At 34.8% G+C, this 24,892-nt stretch overlaps 2 protein-coding genes and 2 non-coding genes across 4 annotated transcripts in view; 2 read left to right on the plus strand and 2 right to left on the minus strand.

Annotated features, from left to right (window-relative positions):
* The window catches only part of LOC139991573 (uncharacterized), a 331,311-nt gene that overhangs the window by 105,910 nt on the left and 200,509 nt on the right, over positions 1-24,892 (minus strand). The gene's annotated exons all lie outside the window — the stretch shown is intronic.
* Positions 1-24,892, plus strand: part of LOC139991572 (uncharacterized) — a 148,909-nt gene that overhangs the window by 11,898 nt on the left and 112,119 nt on the right. The gene's annotated exons all lie outside the window — the stretch shown is intronic.
* On the minus strand, positions 14,126-14,244 carry LOC139991780 (5S ribosomal RNA). The gene has a single exon (XR_011800903.1). It is a non-coding gene; the product is annotated as a 5S ribosomal RNA (ribosomal RNA).
* On the plus strand, positions 20,517-20,635 carry LOC139991793 (5S ribosomal RNA). Its single transcript, XR_011800916.1, has one exon. It is a non-coding gene; the product is annotated as a 5S ribosomal RNA (ribosomal RNA).

Raw genomic sequence — 24,892 nt, forward strand, 5'->3', positions numbered from 1 at the left:
ATTGTTAATTTTGAAAAGTTAATTTATTTGAATAGTTGACTGTTCTTAGTATAAAAGCACTCTAGAAATGTTTTGTCAACTTCCAACTACAACAAAATGACTGGTTTCAATATTCTGAAGCTTTCTATCGTCGATGGAATCTTCCTTTCGTCGATGGAATCGTTGTTTAGGTGCTATAAATGGTAAACATATTGTAAAGAAGTACCTAAAACATTCTGAAAGTCATTGGAACAACTATAAGTGTTAGCTATGGTTGATGCGGAAAATAAATTTATTTATATTTTACGGGAGAGTTTTCCAGAATTGCTCATTAAGCGATGGATTGGAACAAAGCACTGTACATCTCCCTAATGCAGAATTCTTACTGTTTCGTATTGTTTTGTCATTGACATCGCGTTTACAACGAAGTCGTATATAATAAAACCTTGTCCATTTTGAAACGAACCCGTACTAAACCGTATTTTTAACTACAGATTATCTATAGTACGTCGTATAGCGAAAATTCCTTTGAAATAATTGCTAACAAATATTGGGTTTTACGAAAATGAACGAATATGAATATGAACGTCGAGCCAGAAATTGTAACAAATATTGATCTAGCGATATGTACGTTTCACAACTTTTTATTGAACTCAAGTTCCTTGCATACACATTACTTGAATCCAACATTGATCGATTCTGAAGATCAACATTATCATGAAATAATACCAGGCTTTTGCGAAACGAAAGCATTTCTGAAAATGTTTCTCTTCTGTTGAATCGTGGAAACCGGAATAATTACACATGTTCTTAAAAAGAGGTAAGAGATAATTCAAAGAATTTTTTATGACATCATATGGCAATATATACATATGTAATTGACATTTCTTTATAATGCATCCAACAAACGAGTGAAAAAATAATGTATGAACTTTTTTTACTTACAACAGTCATCGATGTCTCTATGTACGACAATTCAGTTAAATTTATATTTAATATTAAAAATTTCAAGGCACCAAAGTAAGGCCAGTTGGAAACCTATTCCGTTGTCATCTTTTCCTTCTTTTACACATTTTTAGTTTTTGTCACATCTGCAATTTTAATATTCAAATAACATGTCTATGTATTTAACTTTATTTACTTTATAATATGTACTTTACCTGATTTCTTATATTATAAATTTTCCGCTGAATTTCTTTAACGGAACATAGAAAATCCTTTGCAGTTTTATGTCTTCTTCGTCCTTCGTATCTCATAACATTGATTGTTTTTCATAAACTTGCATTAAACCGTTCGCGGTAGATCGCGTTAACAGGAGTCGTAAATTCCCGTTACGATTAGATAATCGACGCCACGAAATCATCGATCCCCTATTCCGTTTAGGATAATAGAGATGGTTAGACTGATTATAACACTGAAGTTACGATATACACTTTAGTCCAACAACTTTATAGACATAGACAGTTACGCTCGGTGCGTATAGATATAAGTTAAATAGGTGACTGATCTAAATGTGGAAAACCAGTGAAGAAATGTTGACTGATCTAAAGATGGAAAATCAGTGAAGGGATGTTGATTGATCCTCAGATGATAAAGTAAAGTTCGGTGACGATGCTGTCGCAGAGGAAAACTATTGCTGGGTGTTGGTCGCCCCGCCACCGGTCGCTTACGGCTGGAAGTGACTGTCGAACATGGAAAAAACTTGACCCCATTTTTTACCCGATTGAATAATAACCCTAAGGAATGTCTCGATTTGAGAGATGTTTTGTAGCAATTAAGGGCCTTGACGATAAAGTAAAAATATTTAGTTTTATGACAGTTCCTTAGGATTATCGCAGTCCGACTAATTATATTTCCACATCTAGCGACCGCCTCGACCGAAGGATGGATTTTGGGTTACGTAAAAGTCACCGGACGTAACAAAAACAAAGATGTCAACCTTCGACCATTCCTTCCTTGACAACATTTTGATGTTTCCTTCGCGGTGGCTACTTTCAGAATACGAAATTCGTGCGTATTCCCAGAAGGGTATTATTTTGTTTCCACTTGAAGGCAATATGGAAAGCTATCGTTCTCTGACAATTGAACGATGCTGTTAGATAGTCGCCCTCAAGACAGTATCCCCTTGTGAGAAATACTCTCGAAAGTAACTGTTACTCACGAATTTTACTCTCAAATGGACACCTGACTTTATATCACATGCATCACGTCCGTCGTATTTTACTTTCATACATCGATGGTCCACATGGATCTACAGATATTGTTGCATTTCTTGTATCCTTTAGGTAGTTTCTAGACAAACCTTAAAATTCAAGACTACTCTCAAATTTCGAAAAAAACTATTTTGGAGTACAGGAAACCTTTCCGTAATATTTGGAATCGATTTATCGCATCGTTATGAAGGAATTGTTAATGAAAGTGGGTGTATTTCAACACAGTGGCGTGTGGCGAATTTGCAAAATGACAGTTGTTACTGTACTCTTTTTCAGAAACTTACAGGAAAACTACGTTCAAGGATCGTACCGAAATAGATACAAAGTGATATCGAAATGTCATAAAGTGAATTTATTAATTTTTCTAAAACTGGCCACATAGTTCCTTTTTAAATGCTAACGAAAGCATAGGATTATGTACAAATTTTTAAGAAACTACGTAGAGCAGCCGACCCGTGACAACCTCCCGCTATAAATTTGTTTAGAGAGTTGAATAACGGGCAACGATTCATTGACATACGCCAATTTCTCTAATTAAATACGAGATGTAATGTACAACTGTTTTAAGTTCATATTAGGTCTGAGTCGTATTAATTATCTGACATTAAACAAAGCGCTACGAATAGCGGCGATGATGTCCTGCTGCCTCAATTATCTCCGCCAGTCAGCTTAATATTCTACCTTCGTATTGCAATTATTTATATTGCCATTTAACTTTTTAAAATAAATATAAAAAATTATTATTACTGTTGAAGTGGTCATCACTTCTAAGAAAACTCTACATCTAGTCTTTTAGTTTTCTCAAGCTCTAAAGCCATCGACAGCGTATAGACAAAAGAGTGGGTCGAAGGCAGAGCATAAACAGTACACGGGCAATGTTGGCTTCAGGGTTTTCAGTTTTCAGTAGGGTAACACTGCCAGCGTGCGGATCTGGACCAGCTCAATTATATTCCTTCTTGTGTTCACACTTCATTATTAAAATATATTTTCTACCTTACAATTTATCCACGCATTCCTTTGTTCACATACATCTAATAACCTCAACAATTGCTATTCCCATAATATCATACTATCTTCATAGTTATCATTTATTAACAAACTCCAATTTGACTAACATAGGTGGCTAAGAGCTATCCTTAACGGTCCGTGGTATTTTCGAAACTTCCGATATGCATTGATTTCCTCAGTCACTGTTATCAAATCCTTGTCCTAGTATTCTTCCGCTCTGCTGTTTGATAAATATTTTCAAATATTTTCAGCAGTCAGCATAACGTATTTATATAGATGAATAGACATATACAAATGTACATATCCATCCATATTATATATATATTGTATACATGTGTATACAGGCTGATTCACATAAAATATGCAAAGCAGATATGGACTAATGAATTAATCTCGTACCATTTTACTCAATGGCACAAGCGGATTGATTATTTGAGGAACAAGGGGGCAAGGGAAGCTCTTTTCACTTTTCTTTAGATGGAATGCCATATTAATGTCTGTTTATTTAGATGTTTTTTACGAACCTGGATAACATTTAAGCATTTTTTCAAAGCGTTATTCTACATAATTAGCGAGTTATAAAAAAAGAAGATGTAAAGGGAGGTGGAATGCAAGCTAATGGACGTAAGTAAATATTGATCAACTAATCTTCGATTGATAAAGCAAGCTTATCTGCTTCTTATTTTTGAAGAATATCTTGAAACGTATCCAATTCCGTTTTTCGTCGAGACCACAAGAGTGGAATATGTAAATTAGTTCGATTAACAAAATGTCAACTAAGTAATGAATTATAGTTGATACTTGGAAAAACATATTTTCTGTAAGATTATTCTCTTCGTTCATTTTTTTGCGATTTAAAGAAGTAAATTTAATAAAAGTTTTGGCGAAGAATCCTAAGAAATTACCGAATACGCTGAATGAAAAGATTTGGAAAAATATGTTTACATTCGAAGACAGAAAATAATTAATGAATGTTGCCTTAAAAGGTATAAAAAAAATAGTCACGTGTATTTGTTTTCCTAGAGCACGCAATTAAAATTTGCGATTTTATACAGAGTGAGTTATAAATGCATGTTCGTACTTTAGGGAATGAATTTGTATCCTGAAAGAGTAATAATTCTCTTATTGACGTATGTGTCTTCTATACTTTAGTTTTCGAGGTATGGATGAGTAAAGAAGAATACAAATTTCAAATCTGAAGTGACCGCTTCGGTCTCAATTTACTACACGTACCAGGCATTCTTCAAATAATCTCGAAACCATCTTAAAGCTGTAGCGGTTAGCTGCGTTAGCGAAGGAAAAGCTGTCGTGCAAACGGCTAGCATGGTCTATGACGTGAAAACAGCAAAACTATTTTTGAGAGTTATTTTCAATAAACAACTTTCTACGAGGCATGAATCCCCCATCAAATGCGCTGCCGAAAATACCCAAAGTTTCCACGGAAAAAATAGTCGGAGAGGGTAGAGTATCCATCGCGTATAGACCTAACCATTTTTGATAAAAATAAAGTGCTAGAAACTGACCTCGCAATTTATTGGATACGTCTCTAACCTGCCCTTTGTGTCCTTCCTCACAGATCGCGTGCATTGTTCACTTATGTTGAATGCACAATAGATTTTAAATGGTCTTAAAAAACAAAAACGTAATAGATAAATCGTATAGAATTCATCTAATTGTTAGTTGTAGATTTCTAATTTTATTCGATCTAATTTCTATTTAACTATTTTTTTCAACGATGTCTTCACCTTGAATATGACAGCATAATATCCTTTAACAGCTCATTGCCTTCTTCTCGACTTATTTTACAGCATCGATTCACTTTTCGTGCTTACTGACAATGTTCTTTTGTGGAATATCTCTATACCTCTTTCAGTGCTGTATAAATGTTCATTCGTCGAGTGCAATTGAGTTTTTCCAGTTTGATTCGAATTCATTTGTCAAGTTCAGTGGACGTTTCTCCGATTCTGTATGTGTAACACAAATGCCAATATGCACCAATGTATTATGTCGTGTAAACGCAAAGGATTTTTTTTCTGGTTAATGAAAACAGGTCCAGTGAAAAACATATGTTATTGGTATTGATTTAGTATCGCATCAAATAACGTTTATGTTCTCTAGTTACAATAAAGAGCGATTTCAGGAATGAGCTATGAGCGACATCAATAGTAACAAAGCAGAATTCAGCAACATTTCATTTGGATAGCAGATAACGGATATATATGAGGAATATAATATTATTTGTTACAATCAAATCATATGCAATATGTTATATCCAGGATCAAACAAAGATTTACTCGAATAAAACGTTATTCGTATACGAACAAATATCCGTGTAAAAATATTATCTGAATAAGAATTTATTCGAATTATTTATTCATATAAAAATTTGTTTGTATAGATATTTATTTATGTTATATAATATCGCAGATGAACAAAGTAAAAATATACAAACTATATCAAATATGAAATATATTTTTAAATTTTATTATCTAATTGTTGTTATACTTTTATATCATTATACTTTTGTAATTAACCTTTTTCAATTGTCAGCAAGTTTATTGCTCTTTGGTAAGCTAGTTGGTTGATAAATTAATAGTATTATATTCGTATTCGAAGATTGCACTTATTATTCTATTAAATTATTCGGATAAATAAACAGAGTAGTTTATTGCGAATAATGTAAAATGAATTTATTCTGATAATTATTACGTAAATGCTTCTTGGAAACAATTCCCATAATTCCTATTTCTACGAAAAGATAGGTAAATAATATGGTCTACCTATCACAATATCAAACATTTAAAGAGGAACGAAGACGTATCAAAAGGAGAACGTGAATTTATTGAGAAAGAATTTATGTAATATTTGCAAGCATTGATAAATCAGTGACCGTTGCAGGAAATAGTTGAATCAAGTATAATTGATGTTCTGTATTATATCTTAATGGTTGAAGTGATATAAACTAGTTAGAATTTCATTTATTTCCTTCAAAATGATTTTAATCTGAACATCGCTATTTTTATCTCTCGTAATTATTTTCTTTCTGGCATTCCTAACCCAAATATATCTAACTCAAATTCAATATGGCAAAATCGAAGTTAGATTATCGATACCATAAAAATAATACGTATTTACTTACGAATCTATATGTAATAGTCATTTTTCTGTAAATGGCCATACAGATGCTTTCATGCACATTAAATAACTGATTGGAAATCATAAGGGAGTAAGACAAAATCTTGAGAATTTGGATTTAATATTTTAATTCTAAATTCAGTTATAAAGCAATTTTTATTACTTGGAAAAATACAATAATTTTTTTATAACAATAAATGCAGAATATGCTATTTTATGTAAAATAGCGATGAACTACCTTACATCAATATGATTCTTGATTTCCTAATAAATGGCAGGTTTTTAACATTCGAGATAAAAGTCTTGCTTATTTGTTGCTGACAAGGAAGATTTCACGACCAGAAATTAAAAAACTACGAAACTTTGTGTACAAGTATGCCATCTGTCATATAATCCTATTTTCCATTAGTGTCATAATTCGGTGAATGTCGCAATATTCGGTAATAGTTGGTAACCGGTATTTAAAAAATTGAAAAATTCATCGTTTTCGAGTTACCCTTTCCTCTCGTTTCCACCTAAAAATATTTCCTTTTATTATACATGCTGAAATACCTCTGGAGACCTTCTTTCCATATCTGTAAATGACTTTGTATCAACATTTTTGGTAAATAAATAAATATAAACCATTATTATCAAATTTAAAGTCCGTTTTAGCAGTTTTCTTTAATAAACTGGTTTTATTACGCCAGATTTACTTAAATAATTTATATCTATTTTAAATTTATTTATATGAAAATTGTTAATATTGAATTCAATTACTACAGCATAGCAGTTTTTACTAACAAAAATGAATGTTTTAACATTTGCATCCTCTTTTTGTATATTTTTACACGAATAGCAAAAGAATTTTGTGGGTAGTCGTGGGAGGGAAAGGTAATTCTCCAAAAATATTTTTTATGCAGTCTATTTGTTAATTAAAATTCTAAATTTCTGTTAACGCGCGATTCACACCTTAAGACAGAATTATGTTACCAAAGAAGGATAGAGTTTTATTATGGATGACTTTATTTGTTTATTTTACTCGTACGCAAAGTTTCATCATCTTTTTTATTCCTGGGTTACTCTAATTTTCCTTGTGAGAGTACGTCCTCGCTATATCGTAATGTTACATTTGCACGCAAGTTAGTTACCGTTGTTTTTAACTTAGAATGGAATTCTTCTTGTATTTACGAATTACTCTCATGGTCTTCGTTTTCTTGAATGCGCTCTAAATAACTTCTTTTCCAAAATGAAGTTTTCAAAATGAAGTGGCGTATTCAATGAAATGTTACGAAGAAATCAAATGTTACATATATAATTAAATGAGAGTCATTTTCGGTCTTTTATATGATTATACGAATACTGTGCACCGTGAACGCTGTATTAAATCTTTCGCAAATTATTTTAAAAGAAATAAATAAAAAAGCTTGTACCGTTGTTATACCGTGTATAGATATATAGGGTACTTGAACTGATTCTGTAACCGAATAAAAAAGTATTTCGAGCAAAAATTCACATCAAATGAAAAATTTACTCATGCGAGGAGTACTTTCAAAACTATCATGTTTTTATGAAAAGTAGAACTCATTTTGTATTTTTTGAAAAGCGTCATCTATTTTTCTTGTCATATTCTCAAAGTGAAAAGGGACGAATTCAATGATATGGTAACATACAGATACAATTACATATCTAATACATACATAATTCTAAATTATAACGCTAACAATCAGCAAACAAATAAATTTCCATAATAACGTATGCTTGTAACATCAGACTAATCATAATACATACATAAATTGCATCTCATCTTCTACAGTGTAGAGTTGTATTTATTTTAATAAATTTGCATGTCTGGATTCAACCAAAAAGTGGTATATTAGTTTGTTTTGCTAACTTCGATATCACAGACCGACGATGAAATCGTAAGTGAATATTCAGAAGCAAATTAAATTATTATAGAATCAGATAATTGAAATGACAGAAACCCAACTGATTACCTTCACTTTTACATAATAGGATTCATAAACCATAGGTTTCAGAAACCATAGAATTTGTTTTCGAGAATTTATCTACCACACGGAAATAATATAAATAATCATAAGTTTCATGATATAGTTTGAAAAATAGTGTCTGCAATTGACATGATTTTTGCATTTTAATATGTGGAGTGAATCAGCATACATCGCTAAATTTGTCTTTCAACGAAGTATAAGAATATGATAATAAAAATATATAGTACTATAAATGCTAATATGTGCTTTAAATACTAATGTACTTCAAAAAACACAAAACACTTTTGTTTCTACTGAAAAAATGATAGTACGAATACTTTTACATAGGAAAATTCTTCGTTTGATATCAATGAACTTTTATTGGAAACATTTATCCGTTTAAATGTTGGATCCATTTTAGATATCGTGGCGACCGATATCACGCATGTTCGTGGCGAATGAACAGTCACATCCGTTCGCGGATGCTTGTGCAAGATATTCGAGATATTATAATTATAATACAATCGGAGCGATGATACAAGCAAGCGACTCTATGTTGAAAAAAATCAAAAATATACATCAACATTTTTTCATATTACGCTCCGTTTTCGGGAAAATCGAGCTCAAAGTTTGGACAAGAGCGAACAGTCGATTGGAATTGACAGGAGATTATTCTACGCGCGAAACTAAATCAAAAAATGTAGGATAAAATGTTTTCATGCTACAGAATCATCACACACATTAGGCATTCTAGTTATAGACATCGTACAATCATTCGTCATCGATCATTCATTTGGTTTTGCCAGAGTCCAGAAGTATTCAAAAGGTGTTTAAATAATTCTTATATTGTCCGATTAATCAGTTTCTCAAATTTTGTCGACATGAGAATTTACATAAAGTTAAATGAACGAAAGAAATAGCAATGAATGTATAATTTTAAATTATATTTAAACGCGCTTTGGATGAACTTAAACGCAATGTTATGCGCGAGACTGCATTCTTCAATGTATCCATCCAATCCATTGATACATTTCTGCGCAAAGTGTCGTCCAACGTGGTGAAAAAAGTTTCCACTTGCATTGATGCTGACGGTTGACATTTTCAGCACCTATTGTAAAGGATATTGTATTCTATTAAAAAATTATACTCAATGTCATCTAACCCCTTATCGCTAATGCATTTATGAGAAATACAATGAACCAATCGGCCGTTTTTAAGATATTTTTTGTACTAATAGACGATCACGTTTTCCCACTTAACACTGTTAAGTGTAATCGTAATGTTGTTCCGGTTAATCCTGCTGCGTTCCACGTTGCTTGAGACTTCCGGGAAATGTTAGGAATTTGTTCCTGTGAAACGCGTTTTACTCACTGAAACCTCAAACAATGTTGAACGCAACAAGGTTAACCAAAACAATGCCACGTCTAACAATTTAAAGTGTGACAATCCTAACCGCGAAAGCCACAGCATCTCCTTTCTCTAATCACGTTTTCGTATTTATAGAGAGTTAACAAATAGCTAACAAATAATTTCGCTGAAAGTATTGTGCATTTTTTCACCGGTTAGGCCGAAAAGTTCGTACGTTGACGAGTTGGTCATTCGTTCTGTCATACTAATCTCAAATAATTTCACAAACCTTGTAACGATGGTTGAATCGTCTTGTATACGTATATTTATATGTACATATATTGTATAGCGATGGAGATCATTTTATCACTACAAGTACATTACAACATAATGTGCCAGAAACATTCGCTTGTCTATATTCAACTTTAATGTTTTGTGACACGCGATTCTCTTTCGTCATTTTCATTTTGCTCGAAACAGGAAATATCTTCATAGATTTTTACAACATATTTCTATGTACCGTAAAAATTAGCATTTTGATTGCCACGTTGGTCATATATGACCAGCCACTGTTTCTCCTGTGACACCACGGTGGTCATTGGTGACCGAAGCGCTTCAACTTCTTACAATTGTAAAAATTGAATGAAAATTGATAGTTAGGACATTTTGAATATAACCGATAAATAGAAGTACTTTGAAATAAGAAGTGCCCCATTGAACAATTAAACATTTTTATTAGAATAACAATAAAAAAAATGAGTTCAAATTTTGCATCTAACGGTGCACTATGTTAAAACACTTTAAACATAAATATGGCTCATCGATACAATGTAGACAATAGGTGGTCACCTTTTTGGTCCGATTCTTATTTTTGACCTTCACTGTTTAACATTTTTTTATAGCATTCTCTGCAAAATTTTCATGTCGCACAGTTAAAAGTATGCATATACCTTACTATTATATATAGAATGAACAAATACTACTTACTAATATCTTCTACACGTTTCAGCAATATATTCTGCACGTTTTGCTTCCGACGAAATAACCAATTGCGCATGGTTTCTTGAAATAAACGAAGCCTCGTTATAATATGTCGTTATCAACTGTTACCAAGGAGCCACGGTGGTCATCCGTCACCGCTAATAAGATAAACGGTCCATTGGGGAAGAATGTTGCCTTATATCATCAATTTATTATTATTTTGCCATTATATGCTTTGAATAATAAAAATACTCCCGTGGCGTTTTCAGTGAAACATGTAATTTCGACATAGCAGTCAAAGTGTTAGATGACCTATTTGGATTAAGCTGTATGTCTTTTCTTGCTTTACTGCAAGTATAAAAATATACAAAATCTTGATCTTCTTTCTTTTCTAACGTATGTTACAGCCAAAATTGTATTAATATCAATAGGATGAATTCCATCCCACTGTTGTTCGATGCTTTTTTGCAATTCATGAATCTGTATCAAGACGGATTCATAAGAGTCTCGTATTTCTCATTTTTAAAATCTCGACAGGTTCTCAGTAGGATTGAAATCGGAACGTTATGCGGGAACCTTACTTAAAAAACATTTTTGTGAACATTTCGGATCGAATCTAATTTTTCATCCACTTTTTTGTATTTTTTGCTATGTTGTATCTAGAGCTCCGTATCGAAATATAATCGAAAAAGCATTTTGTAGTTTCAACTGTATCTAATAAGTTTTTCTGTAATATATTAATATATATGTCGGGTTGGCGTTAGGACTTGGGTTAGAGGCGTGTAATGAATCTTCACCTGGATTATTCATCGTTGTCGCACGATCGAGGTAGCGTTTACTAACACAGGTATTGATGTTACATGATTGATAAGTGGCCGCGGTAACTAGATGCTAATGACAATGACCTTAGGTTCGATATGACGAATCCACGATCCACGGGATAACGGATATACTTTGCTTCAAAGTCTAAGTCGGACTCGACTTACTCCTCGCGATACAAGGATCGCTCGACTAACATTACAGAGGAAGACTATGATAGGGTGTGCCTAAGGGCACGGAATCATCGGATTCGTCGAGGAAAGCGTCCTCTCGGAGGGTGAGGGAAATGGACGTTACTGTTAATTGGTTAATTTCTATGTTGGCGGTTAAAAAAGGATGTTAGCCGCCCTTGAGAGAGAGTTCCTAGCGGGAAGCGTCCTACGTGAGTAAAGCAGATCTCCCGTATCTTCCCGCAATAGGTGACAGATTTACGGGTTGATAGAATAAAGACTGTTTGTCAATCTGAAGGACCTTAGTTAACTAAATCCTAAGATTTGTAGCGGATCCTCAGGCTAGCTGAACATAAACTGTGAATGATGCATCGACATCTGGCGATCATCTTACCCAAAGAATGGGGTCTGTGTGTGGTGAGCCACGGGGCCGTTGAAATGTTTATTGTCAAATGTCGGTACGGCCAATTCTTTAAAGGAGAGCTATGTAACTCCACATCTCTGTTAGGTGGAACGTTCATCCCGTGACCGCGGCTACGCTCGGCGACCAGTTGTCGCTTCGAGCCTAAGCTCATTGTGTCAAGTTTCGAACGACTGTGTTTGAGTTATTTTGTAAATGCTACAGTAGTTATTATGATTCAATAAGATATCAGTTTACCCGAGATTTGTAACAGTGGGCTTGGGCTCAAGGTGACACAATTGGTCGCTGAACGCAGCCACGGTCACGGGATGGACGTTTTTACCTAACAGAGAAGTGCCAATATTATGAGACACACGTTGTATTAACAATCAAACCCCCGGCAGGAGCAATGTCGCTGCTACGCGGGTATGCCTAGCAACGGCGGCTGCAATTTTGTTGGTACTTTGTGCTTAAAAATATATTCTACGTTTAACAAAGAGTTACTCCGTTGACCGTGGATTGGTTATTGAAACTAAGAACACTGTCATTAACATCTCGAGTGTCTAATCACCATGGTTATTTGTCAAACTTTGTAAAAATCATATTTATACCAGTAAATATAATCTCTATTGTACAACAACGATGGCTAGTCCGAATCAAGATTCGTTACACGCCCCTAAATCTAACTATAATCCGACATATATATATATTATAGGTAGTAGTTCAGTCTATTATACAATGATGGTCAGAAGAAAGTTTAAAATTAGAATCTGGATAGTAGTATTAGTAATATCATATTAAATATTTTTCACGATATTAATAATGATTATCTATTTTGTTTATTAAAATTATAATAAAATAACTTTTAACCTTCCTTTTGTCTATTACTTTTGTCTACGATATACAGTCTATTCGATTCAACGAGTTAAAGGTCATACAACATTGAACAAAAGTAAATCAATAAATACTTATTATTCCTTTAGTTATTGCAAACAATTAAAAAAACATACACAACATTAAAAAGTTGTTTAGATTAGACCCAATCATGCAAAATGTTTCTGCTATTTATTTTGTATATACTGTAGTTTGTATATGTATTGGTTGAATTATGTTCTTCACTGAATCTCATACGATTAAGTCAAATTAGATTAAATTAAATAGGGTTTTTATTATTAAATTAATAAGACTTTCTTGAAAAGAACTTTGTTCGTAAATTCAAACTCGCGAAGCTTGAAAAATAGTGGTTTAAAATACGGGGAACGAATAGAAAGGAAATTACGTGACTGCTCTAACTTCATCATGAGAGAAACTCTTTTAGTTTCGTCTATTCGGTTGCTGCGACGACTTCTTTACTAAAATTCGAGGTACAAAATTTTAATGGCGACATCACTCGTACCTTCCAACACAATTAATTTAATTTTTAAATTTGAAACTTTCACGTTGATTGAATGACATACATTTCTTCGGGTTTCAATTGTGTTTTTATTAGTACGTTGTTGCACTGAACTTTTTCAAACCTCTCTGAAGAAGTAAACTGCTATGTTCACGAAAACTTACCAATAAAAATATAAACACGATTGAAACTCGAAGAATCACAAGTATCTATGTTAGCTATCTGTCACTCTACTTCCTCTGTGACCCTTTGGTCGTTGTCTTTTCTTTTTCATGTCCTCTTTTCTTTACAAATTCTTCTAATTTAGATAAAAATATAAAGAAACTGTTCTCAATACACAGGACATATCTTACACGGGTTTGATACGCCATGCAAGATCAAGTCAAAAATGTAACGTAACAATTTTCGATATTAGGCTCTGTTTTCCAAAAAAATCTACTATATAGTTTAGTTAAGTTCGCGTGCGCTTGAAAGCCTGTTTGGTGGGACAAGCCGAAAGGATGTGATTACCTGCACAAAGTAATTTTTAATAAAAGTTTTTTCAGAAAATCAATTATGAAGCTCCGTCCATTTGGCTCTCGTTACTTTTCAAGTATACGCGTACCTAGATGATGAAACTTCACAATTCATTTTCAATTCATATATTTTTTTCTCGGTGTATACGATCATAGATTATTAAAAAAAAGTATAGAAAGTTGGAAAAATAAAAAAGCTAACACCACACGGAGTTCCCAAGCGGTCACCCATCTAAGTACTATCCGTGCCCAGCGTTGCTTAACTTTCGTGATCGGACGAGAACGAGTGCTCTCAACGCGGTATGAGCGTTAGCTGAAATTGATAGTTTTGTTCTTTAACACGTTGACTGTCACGCGTATTTTCAAGGAAATCTCCGTCTCACAAAAAAATACTGGTGGATACCAAATCCATAATAAAACAAGAGAGAAAACCAATAAATCAACAAAACTCAACACTGCCACCGTACAACCAAGGTGCAAAATTTGTAAATATTGTAAATAAAACTATTTAACACCCCCTCCCCCTCATCCCCCCCCCACAAGTCCCGCAGCACACAAATGTAGACTACCGAAGCGTCCTGTTTTTGCGGACAAGTTTTCAGGACAGAGACAACAACCAAAAACAAGAACGCACAAAAGCTCCGCTCCCCAGCGGCTTAAATCCTGGAACCCAACACAAGAATGAAAACTCAAAAAATTGTAAAAACTCCGATGCACAATACAGTATGGCTACGTCGTACTGTTGCGTATCGGTACTTTTGCCTAATACATCTTATTAAAATTCATAGTTTATTGTGAATTACTAAAATGTATTAAAAAACAAGTCTTGGCAAAAATAAACGTTAAAAAAAAAAAAAGGAAATCTCCGTCACGTCAGTTGACCGTGAACCTCCGAACAAGACGGACCCCTCAGCCCAAAGAGGGACATCAGGCTTAGGTCCGAACAGTGCGCGCGTCAAACTAGACAATCATTCACTGAAAGAGAAAGAAAAAGTGACAAAAAGTGGAAAATATACCAGTGACACCATCACTATAAGTAAAAATAAAAAAAATAAATAAAATAAAACAAAATAAATAAAAAAAAAAATAGGAGACATTGATAACGAAGCCGAAAGCAAGAAAACGGAACCCTCCTTAAACTCAACAAAAAAAGCCATTAAACGAAAAATAATCACGCAAAAAACGATCAAAGAAATCAACAATAGCGTAAAACTTTCCGCACAAAAGACACGGAAACTCAACCCACAAACAAACCTGGTGACCAGGACCAAAGGACTAGCAGGCAACCTGGAAAACACAGAAGAAGATCTCTCACTAAACCAAGAAGAAAATAACACACAAGACGCCACCGTCGAAAAGAACGAAAATATGAAAAAAAACGAGAAGCTCTCCCCCATCAGCAATTTCAACAAAAAACAGACTTGAAGTACTATAACCACAGGAAACCAATTTATCACAACGGCAGGATCACCTACAATAAATTACACCAAAAGAACCAGGAATATAAAATACGATCTTGGAAAACATAAGAAAAAAGAACGAAAAAATGCGAAACAAAATAAGCAAGCAGACCACGTCCCTGGTGGGAACACTACACATCCGAGGCAAAACAAAGGACATACGGATAAACATCCCCCTCGCCCCACCGAGGAAGCCGACGATACCTCAAGAACAACCTATTCAACCGGTCAAATTAAAAGACCTACCCCCATCGACAAAGTCACCGAGGGAACAAGCACATCGTGGACAGCCCACCAGCCACCGTACACAGGAGCAAGCGGACGCCCCCTCACTTGCAAAAGGTAACAGGCCCTCACCAATCAACATAACCCTCCAGGACCCAAAAGACACCGAAGCACTCATACAAGATACTCTGAAAATCAGAAATTTCCATATCAAAAGAATACACGCAGGTAAACACGTGCTATACCTACAAAGTTTAAACGACTATAACAAAGCAAAAGAAATACTGATCACAACCGACACAGCATTTTACACATACACACCCAAATCATAAAAACAACACACATATTTGCTAAAAGGACTAGACAATAGCTTCACAGAGACAGAAATACTAGACGACATACATTTCACGAAAGTGTCGCGTTTCTCGACAAGAAAATCAAGGGAGAATAACATATTGCTCCTAATCTACATAGTACGAGTATCCCCCAATAGCAACATAGGAAAATTACTAAAAATCAATAGACTAAATTATTTTAAAGTATCATGGGAAAAAATAAGAAAAATGCCACAAAAACCAACGAATAGGTCACACAGCGCAAAACTGTAACCTAAATTACCGCTGTGTAAAATACACTGAGCCTCGTGGTCCAGGCGAGTGCAAAATAAAAAAAGAAGACGCAGTAACCGAGGACAAAATATTCTGCGTTAACTGCAAAAACTACGGACATACTGCGTCATACAAGGGGTGCCCCAAAATCATAGAGCTGCGCAAAAGGCTAGCCGATAAAATTAAAAAAGACAAAGAAGCAAAGATAAAACGAATTGACCAGATAAGCCGAAAATACATCCCAGAATTGAAGTTCTCTGACGTAGTAAAGCAACAAACAAAACTAAATCAAGTAATCAAAAATACACCGCAAACAATAAACTTAGACCCGCGCGCAAACCAAAGCTCAATTACAACCGATAACATCCCCCAACTAACCATTTTAAACGCCTTTGAAGACTTTAAAAAAAGTATCCTCCAAGCGTTAAAAGAACAACAAAAACAATTATATGAAATAAAAAAAACATTATCATCGCACGAAGAAAGGTTCAACATCATCTTAAACTCTTTAGATAGCACAGAGGGCAAATAACCAAAACCCACCAAACCAACAACTACAGCAAAAAACATATAAATTAAACTTAAAACATCTGAAAATAATTGCAATAAATGCCAACTCTCTAATTTCAAACCAAAAAAGATACAGTATGCTAACCCTAATAAATAAAGAAATCCCCGACATCGTATTTATCTCAGAAACAAAATTCAACAAAAGACACAAAGTATTCTTCAAAAACTACTCTATGATAAGACACGACAGACCAAACGCTAGCCAAGGAGGAGGAACGGCAATCCTCATAAAAAACGCTCTGAAGTTCAAAAAAATCCATAACGACAAAATAACAAGTTTCAAAATCCTAGAAACGACGATCATAAAAATAAAAATAAGCAATAAGGAAAACTTACTTATCACTGCAGCCTGCGCAACCTACGGAAACCAAAAAGAATTTAACGATGAATTCAATAAACTCTTCGAACTTTTACAGATCGACAAACAGGAAAACTACTATAAAATAACTGACGACCTTAACGCAAAACATACAAGCTGGAAAAACGTACTAAACAATACGAGAGGAAACTTCATTAGAAACTGGCTAGACAATAAAAGCATACACTACAAAACAAACCTTTACAGCTCCGAGCTACCCTCTTACCCAAAAGGAGGCTCATACCTGGACATATGCCTAGCAGATGCGCGACTAAAATTCTAAAATCTACGACCAAATAACACTCTCAAAACCCTAGACTATGACAGCGACCATAACGCTATAGTTTTTCAGATAAACAAGAATACATCCGACTTCCTAACACTTGAAACACAGACCGAAACTCCCAAGTTCTACTACAAAAAGACAGACTGGAAAAAGTTCCAAAACCTACTGGAACAGAAATGCGACCTAAAGATCTACAACAACGTCAACGTAACAGACAAATCGACACATACATAGACGAAATAGAAAAACACACAAATCGCACTCCAAAAATCCGTTCCAATCTTAAAACAAAAAAATTCTTGTGAGCTCTATATCGACAATAAAATAAACTACAACGAGATAAACCACTACTGGACAAACAAAATAAAAAACATCTCCAAAAACGACTCAGCCAACATGTTCCCACAAATAAATCAAATCTTCAGACCAAAAGAACAAAACCCCATGCCACCTCTCAAATTGCCTCCAGAGAAAGCCCCCTCATCCAAGAAGCAGGTATAGCTATACACAACACCAACAAAGACACCGAGAATAACTTCATAATAACTAAAACAACAGAAAAACTAGACATCATCGGCACCCACTTCTCCAAAATACACACACAAAACGAACTACCACACATGGAAACTAACAATCAACGCAAGCAAATGCGAAACCATACTGTTTAGATCCAAGTCAAGTGAAATCGGCTGAATAGAAAGAGAATACTGCAAAAAATTCCAACTAAGAGAAAAATCAAACGAAGGGGCACTCATACCACACAAAAACTGCGTAAAATACCTGGGAGCGAATATAGACGACAAATTAAACTTCAAGCAACACATCGAAATTCAACTCTCCAAGAACAATAAAGCATTCTGGAAAGTAGAAAGACTATTCTACTCCAAACATCTCAAGAGCAACGTAAAAATACTATGCTACCAAACTCTAATCAGACCGATCACATCCTACGGCTGCCCAATCTGGTACAACATATCAGCCTCTCTAATGGAAAGAATTCGCATATTCGAAAGAAAATGTATCAGAGCTTGCTTGAGTACTTACAGATCCGAACATAGCGGATTCAAAGAATATGTAAAAAACAAAAAAATCTACGACCTAGGCAACATTCACCGCATAGACTGTCACATCTTAAAACTAATAAGAAACCACTTAGCGCAAGCGGCAAAAATAAAAGAAAACAGCTTAATCTTCTGTTGCTTATTCCCAAACGAATCATATTACAAAAACACACTGACAACAGGCTACATCCCCCCAGAAGCATTCCTATACCTAGACGAAAAAAATTATCTCCAAGACCAAAATAATATCCCAATAATTTATCACATAAAAAGAAAAATAGGGATCAAAACTCTATACTCTACGAGGAAAACTTAAACGGACAGATCGCAGACACTAGGTGGAGATACAACATGGCCCTCCCTCTGAAAGACACTAAAGCCAAGCACAGAAAAAACACAAAAAAATATTGGTGGATACCGAATCCATAATAAAGTAAGAGAGAAAACCATTAAATCGACAGAATTCAATTCTGCCTCCGTGTAACTTAGGTGTACACATTGTAAATATTGTAAATTTTGTAAATAACCTATTTAACATCCCCCTCCCCCTCCCACTCATCCCGCTCCTCCCAAAGTTCCGCAACACCCAAAAAGTAGACTACCGAAGCGTCCTGTTTTGCGGCCAAGTTTTCAGGACAGAAATAACAACTAAAAAGAAGATCACACAAAAGCTCCGCTCTCCAGCGGCTTAAATCCAATGAATTTAACACAAAGAATTAAAACACAAAAAATTGTAAAAACTCCGACACATAATATAGCATGGCTACATTGTACCGTCGCGTATCGGTTCCTTTGCCTAACTCATCTTATTAAAATTCATAGTTTATTGTAAATTATTCAAATATATTTAAAAAAAAATCTTGGTATAATAAACGTTATTAAAAAAAAAAAAAAAAAGGAAATCTCCGTCAGGCCACGCGTGCCGCAGTACCAAGCGTTCTCAGCTAGATACTCCCATCGATATTTTCGTAATACGAGTCGCTCAAGTGGTGATCTCAAGAATGATCTCTCGTTTCGTTTGTTCGCAATATTCAAACCACTAGCTGTTGGTGAATATAATGAAGGAAAGTGAGGTATAGATTATTCCGACCAAATGGTTTCTTATACCACCAAAATTAGAAAAGGAATCAAATGGTACAGAAAACTTGGCGTCCAACTCTTTCTGGAAATTTCTGTTGTAAACGCTTTGACGGTTTACAAAATTGTAACAAGGAAGGATATAAATATTAGAATATTTAGAGAGTTATTAGCTGCAAAATTATTAGCGTTGTCTAAAAAAAAATTCTTGTCTTCGACGGAGTCAGCATAATATCGGTGTTCGGAAAAATGATTCCGGAAGAAGCATTACACGCACATACAAATAAAAGACGTCGAATGGACCGAACAAAGACACAAAAGAATTTAAAGAAAACAGCAACTGATTATCCAAATTGTCCCGACCAACCTCAGCTATGTATAGAATGCTTTAAAATTTTACCTTCCAAATAATTTTTTTAATAAACCATTTTCGTATTACTTTTATAACAAATCAGTAGTTTTATTATTTCCTCTGGAATATCTTTTCAAATTCCTACGACGATCCTTCGCAAATAGTCAAATAAGCGACACCTGAATACGGGTTACGCGACCCTACCAGAAACTTTACTGACAGCCGAATACGGGTGTCGTGGCAGTCAATGTGTTAATATTAATTTATAGAAAAATATTTAAAAAAGCATATAAATGTGTGTGAAGGTAGACGATATTTGCATACGTACATCCAGATGCGTGAACTTTTGCCTAGCTTCGTTTCCAAGAAAATGAATTGTGAATTCCGTCATTTATGTACGCGTGCACTTGAAAAGTAACGAGAGTCAAATGGACGGAGCTTCATAATTGATTTTCTTGAAAACGAAGCCAGGCAAAAGTTTATGCATCTGAATGTACGTATACAAATATCGTCTATTTTCACACACATTTGTATGCTTCTTTAAATATTTTTCTACACTTGATATTAAATAACAAAACTACCAACATCAGCTAACGCTCATACCGCGTTGAGAGCACTCGTTCTCGTCCGATCACGAAAGTTAAGCAACGCTGGGCACGGATAGTACTTAGATGGGTGACCGCTTGGGAACTCCGTGTGGTGTTAGCTTTTTTATTTTTCTAACTTTCTATACTTTTTTTTAATAATTTATGATAGTATAGACCGAGAAAATATATTTTTAGTATTACACGTACTACACGTTGTATCAAAGATAAGTTAGCACATGTTTTAAAACTAAAAGAAGTCATGTTCCTTGACATGCAGAGAATTTATAATAACAGGCTAATGTCAACAATTATTCTACATTTTCGATTTTCGTTGCATGGGGAATTACCCCCACTCTACTTGTACCACCGATCGCAGTACCTAAGTGCGAAGAAAAAAAAAGTCGATTGTCGTTACCTTTCAATTGCACGCGTACTTGACGAAACTTCATCGTCGAGTTTCTTGAGAACCATGTCTTGCATCAAAAATTATCATTCTACATTTTCGACTTGTACCAAGATTATCTATACACCTTGCGTTTTCTCGTTTCGATTTTATATTAAAAGATGGTTCAGAGGCTTATAAAAAGTAGAAACGGTGAGAAATTTATGCAATGTGATTTAGAACGGAGTTAAAACTCCTTTCTGCAAGAATTTGATCGAACATTCTCACTTTTGATTCGATTGAGTCGCTATTTTCGACTAATTTTTCTCATTCCAAAATGTTCCGCATTCTGAAGATTTAAAGTTTTCTTCCCAATATGCTTCCAACGCGTAATCGTCAGAAGTGGAGTGGAAACATAACTGCTTTTCGTTTTTCCTTATATTTATAGTTTATGCACAGATGGAATTTGGCACAGCAGCAAAGCTTCCTTTCAGTCGCAAGATCTCACATCCATTCTAAAGAAACGTTAAAAACTTATTTCTGCGCAAAAACTCTGGAGTCTGTGACGCGTCGGTACGCTACAACAGCGAAGGAAACAAAAGTTTGAAATTCTAAGACTGTAGACTGTCTATGTTTTATATGATTGCGGTACTCAGAAAAGAAACAGCGAAGAAATCGAACTTTTTGCCAGATCAAAACAATGTTTACAAATTTCCTAAAGTTAAATTCTAGAAAAATAATATTTTAGACACACCAACTTAATATCAGAGTCTCGCTCGGGCAACCGAGGCGAACAGATGTGCGTAGGCAAACGTGTGCTCCAGTCAAGTGATTCAGAGAAGTGCCACGAATAGTGTTAGTGACAAACAATGCAACAGCAGATATCAACGATCAAGATTGCAACCAATGGAGAAAAATATTACATAAAAGGGTCATCAGATTTACCAGGCTTACAGCAACAACAGCAAAATAATAACAACCAAAATGATATGGAAATAGAAGAAATGGAAGAGCAGCGGAGACAGGAGGAGTGCAGACACGATAACAAAATAAGTTACCAGGACGAAAACTGGAAGCTAGCAAAGACTAGCAAAAAACGTAAAATAATTCCAGACACAAATGCTGCAGGAAACCCAGATACAGGAAAGCAGCGATGGCTGCAAGAATTACCTTTAAGAAACTCCTTCAGCTCACTAACGGAAGAAATAGACAATGACCCGACAAGCAAAACCACAACTAAAACACCTTACATATCAAAACCACCACCAATATTTGTTGAGGCCCAAATAATAGACCCGCTTATTGATCGACTAAACAATGTAGTCGGGAAGGATAACTACACAATAAAACAAACAAAATTAGAACAAATAAAAATTCAAACAAACACCCCAGAAGTTTATAGGAAAGTGATAAATGAACTAAAGGAAAAAAATGCTATATACCACACGTACCAACTCAAAACAGAAAGGAGCTATAAAATAGTTATAAGAGGTTTACATCCAAAAACTAACACAAAAAAATTAAGTGAAGAATTAGGAAAAATTGGCCATGAAACAAGAGCAATAAACAATATGACAAGATACGATACGAAGCAACCATTGCCACTATTCTTAATAGAACTGGAACCCAGAACCAATAACAAGGAAATCTATGAAATCAAAAAAATACTAAATACAATTGTAACAGTGGAACCACCACGCTACAAAAAAGATATACCACAATGCATGCGGTGTCAACAATACGGACACACAAAAAATTATTGCAACAGAAGCCCGGTATGTGTTAAATGTGCAAAAAATCACCTAACAATACACTGCCCATACACAGGAAAAATAGAACAAGTTAAATGCTATAATTGTAACGGAAACCACCCAGCCAGCTACAAAGGATGTGAAATAAGGAAACAAATACAACGTAAACTGTTTCCTCCACTTCGCAACAGATCACACAATGACCATCAACCACAACAAAGTATAACGGATAACGAAACAACATTGAAAGCACAACAGGAACTAAACGCTATAAGCAGAAACATAGATCCCCAAGGTAAACGAAGCTACGCACAAGTAACTAAAAACATTAGCAAACCAACGCTTGCAATCAATCAGAATGAAAACAATAACATCGAAGACGTTACAGACATCAAAGAAATGCTCAAACAATCCATTAAAGGTACGGAAATGTTAGGAAAAATGGTAAGTGATCTAAACACAATACTAAGACAACAAGCACAACAAACAACAATCATGTTACAACTACTTACTAACTTGCTAAGTAAAAAATAGAGATGGACATTTTGAAAATAGCAGTCTGGAACTCCAATGGCTTGCAACAGCGAGCCCACGAAACTAAAATATTTTTGTATAAAAATAATATTGATATACTACTTGTCTCAGAAACACATTTCACCCTAAAAAACTACATGAAAATACCGTACTACACCATATACGATACCAAACATCCCTCAGGTAAAGCACATGGAGGAACTGCAGTAATAATAAAAAATGACATCAAGCATCACTTACATAGTCAAACAAATCAAGAACACCTACAAGCAACCACTGTCACAATACAAACCAATGACAATTACTTCCAGATGTCAGCAGTATATGCACCTCCGAGACACAAAATGACACTTAAAAAATGGGAAGAGTACTTCCAATCCTTAGGCGACAAATATATAGCGGCAGGAGACTTTAATGCAAAGCACACATTATGGGGTTCGAGAATTAGCACACCGAGAGGTAGAACATTGGAAAAATACATTAGAAGCAGCAACCTCAATGTACTATCTACAGGAAAACCAACGTACTGGCCGACAGACCCCAATAAAATACCTGACCTGTTGGATTTTGCAGTAACAAAAGGGCTAAATGTAAGCAAATTAAAAATAACAACCAGCCTCGAGCTTAACTCCGACCATACACCAATTATAATAGAATATACAAGCAAACCACTACTTTATAACAAGTCAGAGTCGCTTTGCAATAAAACCACCAACTGGCAAACTTTCAAAGAACTGATCGAAAACAAAATCAACTGCAATATCCCGTTGAAAACACCTGAACACATTGAGCAGGCAGTAGCAACTTTGACAGAAATAATACAGGAAGCAGCGTGGGCAACCACCACCTATGAAACAAATAGCAGGCAATCAAAAATTATTCCGCAGGACATCCTAGACAAAATCAGGGAAAAAAGAAAAGCGAAAGCAAAATGGCAAAAACAGAGAACACGAGAAAACAAGAAAAACCTAAATAAACTTGCAAAGGAACTAAAGAATAAAATAAGGGAACATCATAATAACGAATTCTCAAAATTCATCGAATCACTATCCGCGCATGAGAATACCGACTACTCCCTATGGAAAGTCACTAACAAAATTAAGAAAACAGTAAAAACAATCCCAGCAATCAGAAAAATGGACAACACATGGGCTAGAACCAACGAAGAACAGGCAGAAGAATTCTCAAAGCACCTACAAAATATATTTTCGCCGTATGAAATTGATAACAGCATCCCTGGATGGCAAACAAATGAAGAAGTGGAAAATGCCAGCAACACAACTGATAAACGCTGCACCATACTCAGCACAACAGCGCAAGAAGTTACAAACTTAATTGAGGCAACAAAGACAAGTAAAGCACCAGGATTTGACTTGATCAATGGGAAAATCTTAAAAAACCTTCCCCCAAAGGCAATAAGACTAACAACGATAATATTTAACGCAATTCTAAGAATACAGTACTTTCCTACACTATGGAAAATAGCACAGATAGTGATGTTACCCAAACCAAACAAAAACCCACATTTAACTGCATCCTACAGGCCGATATCATTACTACCTGCGTTTTCCAAATTACTAGAGAAAATAATATATAACCGCTTAAAACCAACAATAGAAAAAGAAAAACTAATACCGAACCATCAATTTGGATTCAGGAATAAACACTCCACAATAGAACAAATGCATAGACTCGTCAATGAAATCTTACA

The sequence above is a fragment of the Bombus fervidus genome, chromosome 10 (assembly GCF_041682495.2).
Source record: "Bombus fervidus isolate BK054 chromosome 10, iyBomFerv1, whole genome shotgun sequence".
Lineage (NCBI taxonomy): Eukaryota > Metazoa > Arthropoda > Insecta > Hymenoptera > Apidae > Bombus > Bombus fervidus.